Source organism: Prionailurus viverrinus, chromosome F2, assembly GCF_022837055.1.
Source record: "Prionailurus viverrinus isolate Anna chromosome F2, UM_Priviv_1.0, whole genome shotgun sequence".
NCBI lineage: Eukaryota > Metazoa > Chordata > Mammalia > Carnivora > Felidae > Prionailurus > Prionailurus viverrinus.
This window is the reverse complement of record NC_062578.1, coordinates 76,084,126-76,099,216: the sequence shown is the minus strand read 5'-3', so window position 1 is coordinate 76,099,216 and position 15,091 is coordinate 76,084,126. Positions and strand designations below refer to the sequence as shown.

The 15,091-nt window shown below is 51.5% G+C and overlaps 1 protein-coding gene across 5 annotated transcripts in view; it reads left to right on the top strand.

The window, feature by feature from the left end:
- Nucleotides 1-15,091, top strand: part of ZFAT (zinc finger and AT-hook domain containing) — a 286,570-nt gene that overhangs the window by 140,813 nt on the left and 130,666 nt on the right. The window lies entirely within an intron of this gene.

The following is a 15,091-nucleotide window of genomic DNA, read 5'->3' as shown; positions in this document are numbered from 1 at the left end:
GCGAGTCACGGGGGCACGTCCACGGGAGCTCTGGGCTCTGCAGAGAGGGTAAAACACAGCGTCCCCTCGGTGAGCTTGCGTCCTGGGTAGGACAACAGGGTTGTGCATCACGAGATGTTAACAGGGAACGTACCCTTGGAGGGGAGGCGGCCTTCTGACGGGGGGGTCAGGAGGGAGCCTGGAGTCATGGTGTGTGTGACATTGGCATTAATGGAGGGAGGTGTGGGCAGAAGTGCAGACGTTAGGGTGCTCGGGGCCCCTGTGAGGCACCTGCTGAGCCAGCAGTGGCTGGGGGGCTAGGTTGTGGCAGGCATTCTGGAAGAAAGGAAAGAACACTGGTGCTTCCTCCACTGATGTTCCTGGCTAAGCTTCATCTGAAGTAACTTGCTTTTTAAAAAATAGTTGCTTAATTTTGAGAGTGAGGGGGGGACGTGGAGGAGGGGCAGCGAGAGAGGGAGATAGAGTTCCGAAGCCCGATGTGGGGCTCCAACTCGTGCCGTGAGACCATGACCTGAGCTGAAGTTGGGCGCTTCGCTGACTTTGCGCCTGAAGTAACTTCTAAAAGAGGCTGAAGGAGGTTCAGTGAAGGTGAGCAAGGAGTGCTGTCTCTGTGGTGGGGCAGGTCTCGGGGGTGACCCTGTGGGAGGAATGAACTAGCAGGACTGCACTGGAGAGGGGAGGGCCTCTGCTGTGGGCCCTGCTCTTGTCTGGTTCTTGTACCGCTTGTCAAGTCTTCAGACTTTGCCCAAGACTTTGAGTTCTCATTGTGTTTTGTACTGTGCTAAGCTTGTTACATGGGAGTAACCAGTTCTGGTCAAAACATAGGCTTTGGAATATGGCAGCCAGGGTTTGAATCCCAGCTCCTCCAGGCCTTAATAGCTTCCTTCTGCCTCAGTTTCCGTATCTTTAAAATGGGAATAAAACACAGCACTATCTCATATGGTTGCTTTGAGGATTGAATAAGGCAGGACTTTTGAAGTGCTCAGACTCAGCAAACATTAGCTACAACTTATTCGTAGCAGTGTGGGAGCAGTACTGTTGTCTTCCTTCCTGTTGTGTACGTAAGGATAGCTAGACTGGGCAATCAGGTGTTTGTCCAGGGTTCTTTAGTCAGCAAGGGAGCCTAGCCTCTGAACCTCAGTCCTCAAGTCCCTTTACGGTAAACACCTCCCAACCGGGAAGCAAGACCCTAGCGCAGATCGGGGGCGTAACTGAGTAACTGAGTAACTGATATTTACCAGACATCTAGGTTGGTGGCCAAGGCTCATTGCCAACATCTGCGCAAACTGTAGAAAATATAAAACGTTCTTTCCTTTGAAGGACGGCTCTCGAGGTGACTTTCTAGGCTGCATGGGCTAATGCCAATAATGGACTAGCGCTCAAACAGGATAGGCCACTGGGAAGACACCTGTCCCGAAGCGGAGGGCACGTCATTGCTGTGGGAGGCACGTAGGCCGGGAGTGCTGTGGTTTCAGAGCCATTGGCCTCCTGTTTCAGAGCCTGATGCCCTTTTGGCAAATAAAGATACTTCTAGAACTGAGATGGTTGAGGGAGGAAGGATTAGAATGCACCTCCCTGCCCATAAAGTGCTGATTTCTGGTGCATTTGTCAACCACTGGCCCTGGGTTATGGGTTGTCCCCCCCCCGCCCCCACCCCCTGCACACCCCCACTCTCTTTTTCTCACACAAATAGTTAATGGTGGTTGCATGTTGTTTATTTGTTCGTTAAGTTTTTTACTTTATTTATTTATTTATTTATTTATTTATTTATTTATTTATTTTAACGTTTATTTATTTTTGAGACAGAGACAGAGCATGAACGGGGGAGGGACAGAGAGAGAGGGAGACACAGAATTGGAAGCAGGCTCCAGGCTCTGGGCCATCAGCCCAGAGCCCGACGCGGGGCTCGAACTCACGGACCGTGAGATCGTGACCTGAGCTGAAGTAGAACGCTTAACCGACTGAGCCACCCAGGCGCCCCTAAGTGTTTTACTTTAATCCCTGTATAGTGTTCCTAGTTTCAGGCACACAGTGTAGTGATTCAGCACATCCACATGTCACCCGGTGCTCATCACAAGTGCAGCCCTCAATGGCATCCCCCCAGCCGCCTCCCCTCGGGTAGCCATCGGTGTGTTCTCTGTAGTTAAGAGTCTGTTTCTTGGTTTGTTTCTCTCTTTTTTTCCTTTGCTTGTTTTGTTTCTTAAATTTCACCTAAGAGTGAAATCAGATGGTATTTGTCTTTCTCTGACTTATTTCACTTAGTGTTATACCCTCTAGCTCCATCCATGTCATTGCAAATGGCAAGATTTCATTTTCTTTATGGTTGACTGATATTCCACTGCACATACACGTATGTGTCCATGCATGCACACGCACACACACACACACACACACACACACCACACCAGCTCTTGATCCAGTCACCAGTTGATGGACGCTTGGGCTGCTTCCGTAGTTTGACTATTGTGGAAATGCTGCTATAAACGTAGGGGGGGCATGTGTCCCTTTGAATTAGTGTTTTTGTATCGTTTGGGTAAATACCCAGCAGTGTGATTCCTGCATCACAGGGTAGTTCTGTCTGTAACTTTTTGAGGACCCTCCATACCATTTTCCAGAGGGGCCGCACCAGTTTGCGTTCCCCGTGGCCCTTGCCTCTTAATGAGTGGGGCCGGCTGTAGCGTTAAGAGAGCCCTGTGTGTACCTGCCCGAGTCCCGAGAATTTGAATCTTTGGGGTCATTCAGTGCTGTCTTCTTGAGGACCTGGTTTGTTTTTGTGCCTTCACGTGATTTATCCCGCCAGTCTCCTCCTGAGAGACCCCTGGGCTTTCTGTGCGATTACGGCTGGAACTCAGGGTTCTCCTTTGCAAAACCTTCCTGCTGCTGCTTCCTTCAGATGTCAGACCTGGATCTAAGTTGGATGCAGCCTGAGGAGTTCAGTCGGGTCTGTGGATTGTCTGCATTGCCCTCAGGGTTTTCTTCCTAAAACAAAGTTTTTCAGTGTCTCCCCTTCAGAGTCAAGTGCCAAGTCGTCTCCTGGGCATTGAAGGCCCTTAAGATCTTTCCAAAAAGATCTTTCCAAAAAGATCTTTCCAAAAAGATCTTTCCAAAAAGATCTTTCCAAAAAGATCTTTCCAAAAAGATCTTTCCAAAAAGATCTTTCCAAAAAGATCTTTCCACGGAGCTCTACAGCATTGTTTTTCTGTGTCGTATTGTTGTCAGCTGAGCAAATTTAGGGTCGTTGCCAGTCTTTCGCTGTTGTAAATATTGCTTTCATAAATACTTCTGTGTGCAGGCGTATATGTATGTACGTGCGTGCATATGTGCCTGGGCACACATGTATTTGTGGACTTACGTTGTTACTTTCATAGGATAAATTCCTACACAAGTGTAATTGCTGGGTCAGGATGTATATTACATGTTGCCGAATTCCCCCTCCCCACCAAAAGCTCACACCAGTTCAGGTTCCAGAAGTGTCTCACAGTACCTATCTTGTTTTTCTTTTTAAATACCTGAAATGATGCAGAAAGTACTAAGAGGAAAGTAACAATAATCCAGAATTTCACTGCCTAGGTGTATTGACTACTATACCGTGTAAGAAAGAGAAGGAAAATCCTTCTCCATTCTGTGTACACATGTTTTTTAGAAATGGGGTCATGTATCATGTTCTGTGATTTCTTTTTTTACTCACCAATATAGCCGATAACATTTTTCATGTTAATATTTTTTTGTTTAACAAGCTGTTTCGTAGCACTTTCTGGATACTCCGTGTTTACTGCTGCTAGCTCCCGTAATTCTCATAGCAACCTGAAGAAGTAGGCATTATTGTTACTCTCATTTTATAGGAGAGGATACTGAGGCACAGAGAGGTTCAGGAGTTTGCTTAGATCACACAGCCTGTATGTGGTGGGTCTGGGTTCTGAACCCACCGCGGTGTGGCAGCTGTGCTATGCTTCCTGACCAAACTACTCAGTAAATGCGGATTTTTGTCATTTTTAAAGGACACCCAGCATTTCATCGTATGTGTGGGCCATATATTTTCCTTCATCGGTTTCCAGTTGATTGACATCCAAGATTGCTTTTCATTTTTCTCCCTGATTACAAAAAAGAAAACCACTACTCAGGGCGTCTGAGTCAGTGAAGTGTCCAACTCTTTTTTTTTTTTTTTTTTAATGTTTGTTTATTTATTCTGAGAGCGAGTGCTCATGGGGAAGGGGCAGAGAGAGAGGGAGAGAGAGAATCCCAAGCAGGCTCCGTGCTGTCAGCTCACAGCTGGACACAGGGCTTGAGCTCAAGACCCTGAGATCAAGACCTGAGCCAAAATCAGGAGGTGGACGCTTAGCTGACGGAGCCACCCAGGTGCCCCAGCCATCTGACTGATTCTCGATCTCAGCCCAAATCTCGATCTCAGGGTTGTGAGTTCAGGCCCTGCACCGAACTCTGCACCAGGCTTGAAGCCTACTTAAACAATAACAACGACAGTCCACAGGTGAGTGGTCTTGAGCATGCATATTAATTTTATTAGTTGCACTTATGCTATTATTATCTTCGATGGATACCAGCAATGTAATTGCTCGGCTAATAAGGGTACAGTTTACCTTTTGACACATACGCCTGTTGCCAAGGCGCCCCGTAGGCAGCATCTGTCGGATACTTCCCAGACACATATGTGCCGAGGGCATTTTCCACGTTTATCACTGTCTTGTCGTTTGCAGCCTTGCTTTGTTTTCTTTCGCACTTTGCTGGAGTTTCAGATGTCTGTATTGTCACTACATGTTCCTTTTGAATTTCTTGCCCTTTTCTTCATGGCTTAGAACACTTACCTCTACCCCCAAATAATAAAAGACGTGCTCCTATGTAGTTCTCTGTTATTTTTGTACGGTTGTATTGGTTACCTGTGTCTTTGATCCATCTGGAAATTGTATTTTTGTAAAAAGTTTAAAGTAAGACAGTTATGTATTTGATCACTAAACATGGGCAAAAGAATTCTGCTTAATAAATGCAGTTTGGTAGACAAGCTATTTCACATCAAAGGGTCCACAGAGGAAAGAATAAGGGTCTGGTGCAACGTCTAAGAAATACTTTAAAAGAGTAAAACTTCGTATTTTGAAAATAATTGCGCATTTATAGGAAGTTGCCAAGATTGTCTAGAGAAGTCTCGTGCCCTTGACCCTGTTTCCCCTAAGGATCGTGTAGAGGTTCACGCATGACGTCAGGATGGGGACGTGGACAGTGAGATGACGTGTGTGGGTAGTTCCGTGTCACGTGTCACAGGGGTAGACATGTCAACCCACCCCCACCCCGGGCAACCACAGGTCTGTCCTCCAGCTCTGTAGTTTGGTCATTTGAGGATCTTCTATCAGTTGAATCACATGGTGTGTGACTGTTTAAGATTGGCTTGGAAAACCCCCTTTCCAGCCTCACTTTCATAATTTTATAGGTGAGGAAGTTGAGTCCAGAAGTGATGATGATCAGGCGGAGCCCCACACCTCGTCCGAGGTAGGGTTGGGGTGCCGTCCCACACCTCCTGACCCCCACCCGTTGGCCAGCCTGCTGTGCCACGGCCGTGTCTTGGAACCGGTCTCATTTCCACTCCATGGAGGCAGATTTTATTCATTTCAGCATACCTTTGTGAGCTTTGTCTCTAATCTTATAAGAAATGAAGGCTCCACCCTGCGAGGTTCATGTTTATCTTCTGCTCTGTAATTAGTTCAGCCACGTCTCCTACAATGGCAGACTTGAGCAGTCCTTTCTAATAAGATTATCAGCGGCCTCCAGTAATAGCCGTAGAGAAACTGGACTCGTGTTCCATTGATTTGAATGACCTAAAAGGACTTTAAGTTAACAAATACCAAACGGAAAGGTAGAAGTTCTGGGAGTCTTTCCCTTTCTGGCCCCTGTCGAAGCTGCTGAAATATGCAGAAATGACCTTCTGCCCAACTGGCTTGTGGCTGCCGTCCATGTGTCCGTGTGACTGCTCCGGATCCTAGTTTGCCAAGCACAACGTTACAATTTGGAAAATTCTTGCATAATTGTTTTAATACACGGTCTGCAAAGAGCAGATTAGTGACATTTCAAACAGTTGACCTTGACTCTTTAGCTTGCTAAAACAATTACAAGAAAACAAAACAAGCCCTTCCCTTCCCTGAACCACAGCAAGTTAAAATAATACTTTTGATGTGTATTCAACGTTTGTTTATTTTATTCTGCATTTGAATAGTAAAAGAAACCAGGAAAAGAGATGTTTTTTTTTAATGCCATTATGTGGAGCAGCTGGTGTTTTTGAAAAAACAGTTTGCGGCCTACAGAAATCAATATGTCAACTTTATAAAAGTGACTTCTGAACCTGTCTTAGCTTGTTATTTCTGGGGTCATTTTCTGCAAGGAGAGTTGCAGAAATGGGCTCTTAACTCTTGTTAAATCTGTCCTCGAGAAGACAAGGCATTTATTTTAAGATATTCCCCAAGATGCCCCTGTAATCTTCATGGAGATTTTTTGTAACAATGTTTCAAGTGCCTTCTACTGCGTTTGTGTTAGCAAAACGCTGACTCCGTAATGGCTGCTCTGACCGAAAACGGTTTTGGGTGAGCTGTGTTTGAAACTTTGCAGGTGGCAAGGCGGAGCAGCGTCAGTCTCTCGAATGGAACATTTTTCTCCGTGGAAAGCTGAGTAATGGTAACGGCTGGTTCCTCTTGCTGCCTGTAAACCCTGGTTTCACCCGTGCACCGATCAGGTGACTGGAAGCCTGGAGGTCATGTCTCCAGGCACACCCAGCCTTCGGCCTGCTGGGAAGTGTGGCCGTGTGTCCTCGCACTGTGAATATTCCCTCGCGGTGACACCTTGTGCTCCCAGCTCCCCCGCTTCTCTCCAGCTGCTCCTGCCCCGCCTGCTCGGTGAGCTCCTGTTCCTCCTCTCATCACGTCACCCCCCCCCCGCCCCGTCACTGTCCCCATGTCTGTCAGTCAGCGGAGGCCAGGCCACACCCTTACAACAGGCCTCTCCCAAACTGCAGTGGCCTAACGGAAGAAGCAAGCTCGCGTTCTCCTTCGGACTCCATACCTGCTGCCGGTCCTCAGGGGCTCTGCTCACTCGGGGTCCTGGACTGAGAGAGCAGTCCCCCGCCCCGAACGTGGCTGGTCGCTGTGCAGGAGGGGAGGAGAGCCCTGCCTCGAAGTGACACCCGTCATTTCTGCCCGTGCATTTCGTTGGCCAGAGCTGATGTCGTGGCCCACCGACTCCAAGGGGCCAGAAAGTGCCTGGGGTGGGGGAGAGCTGGAGGTGTTTGATGACTGTCACTAGTGACTGCTGCATGGCTCCCATCCACTTCCTTGGACTCACCCCCCAGCTGTGCTCTGTGACCTGCAGACGCCCTCCTTGCCCCCACCCCGTCCTGGGCTCCAGATCCGTTCGGGTGACCCACCGGTGGCTTGAGCTGTGGGCTTGTTTGGTGCTGAGCTCACTGACTAGCTCCTTATAAATGGTCCCCCCATATTCTGACTTGGTGACTGGCCCCACCATCCAGATGTCACCTCTCACATTGGTCATTTATCATGGTCAGTTGACTTTTCCTGTGAGATATTTCTCCAGTCCTCCTCTCTATCCGGCTGACGTTCGTGTGGATCAGGCCCCATCATTCCCTCCACAGACTCTTTGATGGCTCTGGTCTGTGCCCTACTCCCATCCACGCTCTGTGTCGACCAGTGATTTGCATACACGTCCCTGATAAATATTCATTTTTTACCAATAAATTGCATTTTTAAAATTAAAAAACTAACTACAGCATCCTTACTGTAGGCCCACCACTGTACTGAGTGTCTTAGAAATATTAATTGATTTCCTCTTCATTAAAAACCCCATGAGGTACTTACTGATTTTGTCCCCGTTTCACAGATTCGGAAACTGAGACAAGCACCCTCTCCAGTGTTACCCCGTAGTAAGTGGTGGGCCTGGGATGGGAGCCCAGGCATTTTGCTCACATCCCCATTTGCTGTAAGAACGTGTTTATGGTTGTTGTAAAACACACGTAAAGTATAAAATTCGCAAGGATGCGGTAAGAAAGGGAAAGAGGAGTTCTCCCATGTTCTCCCCGGATTTCAGTGGATTGTTTTAGACACGCCCTGGGTGCGTGCACTCTGGCTCTCCCTGCCGCTGGGGCCAAGTGCACGCTGCTCGCGTCCGTCCCCCGAGGACCGGCTAGCTCTCCCTGCTGCTGTTCAGACAGTCCGAGCTCCTCATGAGCCTGCTGGGTTGTTTCTGCACAGCCTGACAGCTGCCCCCCCGCCGCCCCGACCCCCTCCCATGTTGCCCGTGTATGACTCTGTAACAGACTTCTGGTGGTGCCAGTACCCTACACGCTTGTCGCTTGTACGTTGTTCCCTTTGCCTGTGGAATGGCCCCCTCCCCTCCGCCTTCTGAGTAGCCACACTCGCCTCTGGCCCCAGGCGCTTGCCCATCCCTCTGTCTTTGCACGCCCATCCCTTCTCTGGGACGCCAGGGCCGTCTGGTGTTTGTGTGCCAGCAGATGCCCACCCTCCTGCAGCTCCTGGCCTCACTGCTGTCTCAGGCTGGCTCAGCGTGCCCGTCCTTGTCCTCAGCCTCTGCCTCCCGGCAGCCCAGGCTGCTCACCCCGTGCCATGCGTGTCTCCTCGTGTTAGGAGTGTCGTATGTGTGTTTATATCCCCACGTGCTGATAGCTCAGCAGACAGGATCTCGTGCTGTCCCAGGGCCTGGTGCCCTGCACATGGCATGGAGTCACTCATCACTGTCCTTTCTTTGCCAAAATCTAGAGCCAAACTCTGCTCCATTATGGATTTGGCATAAGGAAGACTGTGTTACGTACGTCGTGTGGGTATGTCATTTCGTTACTCTGTCTCCAGTGTTCAGAATGGTTCCTGGTACACACAAAGTGCTCAGTAAATGCACGGATCCTTTAGAGCACAAACAGGAACTACAAAGTCTCTAATGAGCAGGAAACTCAAAGTTAGTTTTTCTAACTTCTCTGTACGTTTCTACGTGGTGTGGGCCAGGTGACCTGGATCGGCCCCAGTACGTGCTGCTGGCTGCCTGGCCAGCGCACCTGCTAATGGTCATTTCTGGACTCTGTGTTCTTTACACTTTGGGTTTCATCTCTCATTTTTCTCACCTATATTTGATGGTTGCCTGGGAAAGTTACCTCTCACTTGCTGGTGCTTCCCAGTCTTCTGAACTAGAAACCTGAGTTGCGCTTAATTCCTCCTCTAATCTCACCCCAGACTGCACTGTCATTGAGCCTTGCTGGCTTTTGTGCGCCCCCTTCCCCCCCCCCCCCCCCCGAGCCACCCTGGGGCCCCCAGTCTCTTTCCTGACCTTCCTCCCTGCCCCAGGTCTACCTTCCTCTTTGTCTTTCTTTCTTTTCTTTCTTTCTTTCTGAACACAAGTGTGCTGTTTAAGTTACTCATCGTTATCTTATTATTAACAAAATAAGGCACTGTGTTTACAGTCATGAAACAAGAAACAGTCTGGAGAAAAGTTGGGCTGGAGGGAAGGTGAGGAGGGTGCGGGGAGAAGATGGGGGGCAGGCACAGACTCAAATCTGCCCCTGTGGGGTTTGGGGTTCCCTTCCCACCCTGATCCAAGCGCTGTTCTGGATCTTCGGAGTCAGGTGCCCGTGGGACCTCCCAGCTACTGTCAGCCACAGCCTTTGGATCGGTGGCTCCACATCTCCACTGGCCCCCTAACCCCGCCCCTCCACAGAGCAGTGCCCAGCACGAGGGTGACCCGTTGCTTTCTTGTTGAGCATCCCTCTGTGGCCTCCCTGTCCCTGCGAGGAGGGGTCTCCCCCCTGCCCTGAGATTAGATGCTGCATCTGGACCACCGCTCTGCACACTTGTGCCTACTTGTCTCCTGGCTCCTTTGGTGCAGGCACCGTTTTCTTTTTAGGGAGCCCCCTCCACCCCCTGAGCCCGCCAGCTCTCTCTCTTCAGGGCCAGCAGCTGGTAAACAGCTGCCCAGTGAAAATACCTGAGTGTGACCTTCATTACTCTGGTAGCTTCTGGTAGCTTTTAAATAAAGTTCAGATGGGTAGGTGATCAGACTGCTTTAGGGGAGGAAGAAAGCATGAGACCTATAGCTGGGAGCCCATGGGGAGCTCTGTCGGGCCCCAGCAACGAGTGTGAATCAGGCTGGGAAATTCTACAGATGCGTGTTTACATGCTCACAGAATTTCCAGAGGCGAGCTAGTCCAGAGCTTCCACTGGTCAGTAGCAGACACACCCAGGTGAGCGGGCCCGTGATGCTCACTGGCCCCGGCTGGGCTCCACGGAGGTGCCTCGTCTTGCCGCGCCCAGCCGCTGCCAGGGCCCTGAGCATCTGTTCTAATCCTCCTGCTAGACGCCAGGGTAGGGCAACCATCTCACTGCAGATGAAGAAAAAGAGGCTTTGCCACCTGGAGGGAGTTGTCCAAGGCCAGCTGGTGATTACCTGAATCCCTTAGACTTCTGACCTCAAGCTCTGGTCATGTGGATCAAGCTATCTTCTGGGATGCTGGCCCTCCGACTCGCCACCCTGCCCTGGCCCAGAGTCACCTGAATTCAGACCTCCGGTCCTGTGGGAATGAAGTCTCCAGGTGTGAGACAAAGTAGGGCTGACGCCAGGTACCCCGCAATCCCTCCTCCTGACTTGCTGTGTCTCTTGGGCAAACCAGGGGTGCTCAGTGCCTTTTCTTGCGGTGGGAGGAGAGAGCAGAGGAGGAACACACAATCCCACCTAAGAGGGACGTTATGCCGGGACTTTTGAAGGGAGGCGTTCTTGTTCAGCACCTTGGCGGCCTCCTGGGGCCGTGCTGGCTGCGAGTGACTGTGCTGGGGAAGCCGGTTCTCCTGTGTCAGGGCCAAGGGCACAGCCCACTGTGTCTTGATGTGTGAAGTTCGGTGGGCTGCCCGCTGTGTCCTGGCGTGGAGGGACTTGAGAGGGTGTGATGGAGGCCGCGGCACCTGGGCTTTCCTGCTACTTAATGCTTTTTCCCAAGACAAGGAGCTGTTGTGCCTTGTGACCCCGTATGAACAGGAGCTCGGTCTCTCCCGGGAAAACCCCCAATGGCTGAGAAGTCGTGGGATGGGTGGCCAGACTTACTGCTGGGCCTGGTGCTTCTGGCTAAAGCAGGGGGCTGGGCCTGGTGCTTCTGGCTAAAGCAGGGGGCTGAGTCTGGTGCTTCTGGCTAAAGCAGAGGCAGGGCAGGGCAGGACCACATGTCTGTGGCGTACATCCTGGAGGGCTTCCTGAGGAGGGGGCCATGAGCTCCATGTCTGAGGATGACCTGGCGTTTATGTGTGCGGAGAGGAGGTGAGACAGGCATTTCCTTTCCTGTGGCTCCAGCACAAGCCTGCGGGTGCGGTAACATAGCGGGAACCGGGGTCACGGGGAAGACAGAGGCCTCCTGCCCTTCCTGTGCTGCTTCTCACGGCTGTCACTGCACGGGGCCGCTGCTGGAAGCAGGCGCCTGCCTGGCTTTCCTCCGGAGCCAGACAGCCGGGAAGATGCGAGAAAGCCTGAGGGGAAGAACAGAAGCGAGAGTGATGCGTATTCAGCAGGTCCGATGGAATTGTCGTGGGCTAATAAGTTCCTTAAACTGCTGTCTTAGCAGCGTGGAGCGAATTGGTGCCAGAGTCCCAGAATATAATCCCTTATCAGTCTGCTGTTCTGACGACTGTTCTGAGCTTTTTATTAATGTGGCTGATAACACTTACTCTCTGGGGTGTTCTGAGATTTAATTAGTTCTTGGGCAATTTAGAACAGGTACTTTGGAATATTAGTGCGGTGTTAATTATACATGAGTGCCTATGAGCTAATTTCTTCAAATGTGTGATTGCAAGCACGCTTAACTCTTCATCTGCCCTTTGCCAAGTCAATCTGCCTGGTGTGAGTCTTACCACACGCAGGGGGCGCTGTGAGGGTTGTTGCCGGTGATGCGATGGCGAGAGAACAGCGTTCGCGCAGGAAAGTTGCTCAGAGTTCGGTGGTGCGGGCGGAGAACCAGACCGGCACTTGGAGGTACGCGTGAGGAGCACCCACCGAGGTCACACGGGGTCTGGAGGGAGCTCAGAGGAGTCAGTGGGAGAGGGTGTGGGGGAGTCCCGATGAGGGTCTACAGTATCCGAATTCAGCAGTGGCCGTGGGAGTGGCAAGAAGGGGACAGAGTCCAGAGCTCCGGCGGAAATGGGATTCCCAGGGCCTGGTAGAGGTTGGAAAGGGCGAGAGGCAAGAGGGAGTGAGTGGGCGGTGGCCTGGGTCTTGGCTTGGGTGCTAGGGTGGAGGACGGGCCCTGCCAACCTGAGAACCCCAGGGAGAAGCAGGTTTGGGGGAGAGAGGACAGGTTCCTCGTGGTCACCCATTGAGTTTGGCAGACGGTGGGTGTCCCAGGGGATGTTATCTACCTGGCCGTGGAGCCGGCAGGAGGCTGGGCTGGAGCCCTAGCCCTGGGGCCATCAGCCTATGAGGGCACAAGTGGACGGTCATCAGGGGACTGGGCGGAAGTTCCTGAGGAAGGCCACTTCTAAGGGAGAGGAGGACGGGTCAGCGATGATAGGTGAGGCAGGGAGACGAAATGAGATGAAGCTGGGATAGAGGCCATTGTTCTTGGGTCTGAGGAGTGTAGCTCATGCCGACATGAAGGTGACATGGGGCCAGAAAGAGGAGCCATCTAGGGTGACTGAAAGGATCTCTGCGGGGAGCTGGTGGGACATGGCCAGGAAGCAGGTGCCACACTTGAATTGGCAACCTGAGGGTTTAATAAAGGGATTCCCCATCAAAGTGTGGTCATGGGGGAGACTGTGGATAGCTCAGTAGTGGGGTGCTGTTTACGCCCCAGGTATAGAGACAGAGGGGGAGAGTGGCCCCTGAACTCCAAGGCCAGTCTGTGGCCAAGGAAGCAACCTCAGACAAGCTGGTGACCAGGAGGGAGCCCAGATCTCCTGCCATTGCCTCCTCCATTGGCCAAACCCAGCGGGAAGCCAGAGGGCAGTGGACCCCCTGGGTGAAGGACAGAGGGTGGGCCTGGAGGGGCAAATGGGAACTTTCTAGAACATGGGGACACTGGAGTTTTGCCCATTACCCTTTTTTTTTTTTTAAGTTTGTTTTTGAGATAGTGAATGGGGGAAGGGACAGAGAGAGGGAGAGAGAGAGAGAGGCAGAGAGAGAATCCCAAGCAGGCTCTGCACAGAGCTTGATGAGATCTCACGAATTATGAGGTCATGACCTGAGCCAAAATCAAGAGTTGGACACTAAACCGACTGAGCCACCTAGGCACCCCGCTCATTACTCTTAAAATGGGACCCATGCTGGGTGTCTGCTCCCTGCCTCAGGTTTGTAGTCAGAGCGCCCCCCTGCGTGCGAGGGCACCAGGCCCTGCCGTGGGGGGTGGGTCTCAGCACTGTGGGCGTGCACACCCTTCTGGGAACATCTGCTTCCACATTAGGTTTCGCATTCCACCTTGCACTGTGCCATAGCTCTTTTAAACACCGTCTTTTCAAAAGGAAATGAAATATAAAGAATTACGCCAATGTGCTGGGGTTGAAGAGCTATAAGGCACAGATGTCAGGAAATTAGAAGTTATAGTTCCCGGAACGTCAGTGACTCGACAGGGCACACTGGGCCGGGGGGGCAGGTGAGGCACGCTCCCGCTGCAGCTCTCTTGTGTTAGCACAGACCCAACGGAACCACGGGGACTGGGCGTCCCGGCCCCAGACCGGGGGTGGGTACGTACGGGCACCAGCCCCACGGCAGCACGCGTGGCCAGAGGGACGGCTGTGCGTGCTTCACTGTGCAGCCTTTCCCTTGCTTGAACAGTGATTCGCTTTGCACGCACAGACCGTAAGTTTAGAGAGCTCCCGACCTATGCAGCTGAAAGACAGAGTGTCATTCACGCCCCGCGCCCTCCGCCCTGGCCATTCAGGGCAACGACCGTCGTCGAAGTGGTACTTGGCACAGCCCTTCCGTGTGCGTCCTCATCCGCTCGTTTTCAAGGTGTTTTCAGGGCCCTGCAGAGGTGCTAGTGGCTCAGGGTGGACGGGTGGGGGCGCTGGTGTGGGAGGTGGCGAGGGGGACCCCACCCGTTTCAGCCAGAGAAATCACGCCCCTTTGCTGACTGTTTACATTGAAATTGCTTAAATAATTCACCTGACAGTGGTCCTGCCGCTGGACACCCTTGATGAGCACCTTCCTGCTGCAGTGAGAGTCATGCTGGGATTCAGACAGTGAATGTCTACACAGCGTGGTGTGAATTTGACGGACAGGGGCCCCTCAACTGAGGGCCTCATGTTCCGGAAGAGCACGGTCATTAGAGCCTTGGAGCAAAAAGTGAAACATAAAAAGATTGGCTACAGGGGCACACGGCGCATACGGTAGTCGAGTTACAGGTGCTCGTTAAGTTAATGCTCAGGAAAGCGCTTTGCACACTGTAAAGTACCACGCGGAAGATGAGGTGGTCTTATCTAAGTACCGGTGTAGTTTCTCTGTCTCTCCAGATTGTTGACCGGAGGAAAACTATCAGACAGACACAGACCACCGTGAGATGTTTCCGTCCGAGCCCCAGTGCTGCTGATGGGGTCAGTGCTGACCTTTCCTCCCGCGGCCTGGCTGGCCTCCCCCCAAGACCCGCTGGGGTTTGATGGGAGCCAGTGCAGTCTGCCTTTTACGCACCTCGGGCAGATTTCAGCTATCGATCTCACTAAAATTACATCCTGTTTTCTGTTAGATCAAGTGTGTTTTCTGAAACAGCTCGGTGAAGATATCTTAGACATCTTGTGCAATTTGAAGGTAAAATATGACCTTACGGTGAATTGTGTAATTAACACCTGTGTACAAAGCAGGCCGTTTGGAAGGTGGTTCACCTTAAAAGCAGCATCAGGAAGCTTGGGGTGTAACCTGGGTACTTCCTTCCCCCAGCCCCCAATCAGTGTCTTTATTTCCCACACTGGATGCTATTTATTAAGAGACATCGATTTTCCAGCCATTCCTTGTCAGGCACCCTGCGGAGGCCCAGGGGGTGAGCTGGGCATTCTCTGAAACAAGGGTGAGTAAACGATCCCAGATTACCCCTTGGTGTCAGGCTGGGCGCCCT